This window comes from Lethenteron reissneri, chromosome 24 (genome assembly GCF_015708825.2).
Source record: "Lethenteron reissneri isolate LAM-NWPU_2019-01 chromosome 24, ASM1570882v1, whole genome shotgun sequence".
Taxonomy (NCBI): domain Eukaryota; kingdom Metazoa; phylum Chordata; class Hyperoartia; order Petromyzontiformes; family Petromyzontidae; genus Lethenteron; species Lethenteron reissneri.
Window position 1 is genome coordinate 18,625,383 of NC_083802.1, and position 506 is coordinate 18,625,888.

Consider the following 506-nt stretch of genomic DNA (forward strand, 5'->3'; position numbering starts at 1 on the left):
GGGGGGGAGCAGGGTGAGGGGGGGAGCAGGGTGAGGGGGGAGCAGGGTGAGGAGGGAGCAAGGTGAGGGGGAGCAGGGTGAGGGGGGAGCAGGTGTGAAGGGGGAGCAGGGTGAGGGGGAGCAGGGTGAGGGGGAGCAGGTGAAGGGGGAGCAGGGTGAGGTGGGAGCAGGGTGAGGGGGGAGCAGGGTGAGAAGGGAGCAGGGTGAGGGGGGAGCAGGGTGAGGGGGGAGCAGGGTGAGGGGGGAGCAGTGAGGGGGAGCAGGGTGAGGTGGAGCAGGGTGAGGGTAGAGGGTGAGGGGGGAGCAGGGTGAGGGGGGAGCAGGGTGAGGGGAGCAGGGTGAGGGGGGCAGGGTGAGGGGGGAGCAGGGTGAGGTGGGAGCAGGGTGAGGGGGGAGCAGGGTGAGGGGGGAGAGGGTGAGGGGGGACAGGTGAGGGGGGAGCAGGGTGAGGGGGAGCAGGTGAGGGGGGAGCAGGTGAGAGGGGAGCAGGGTGAGTGGGGGAGCAG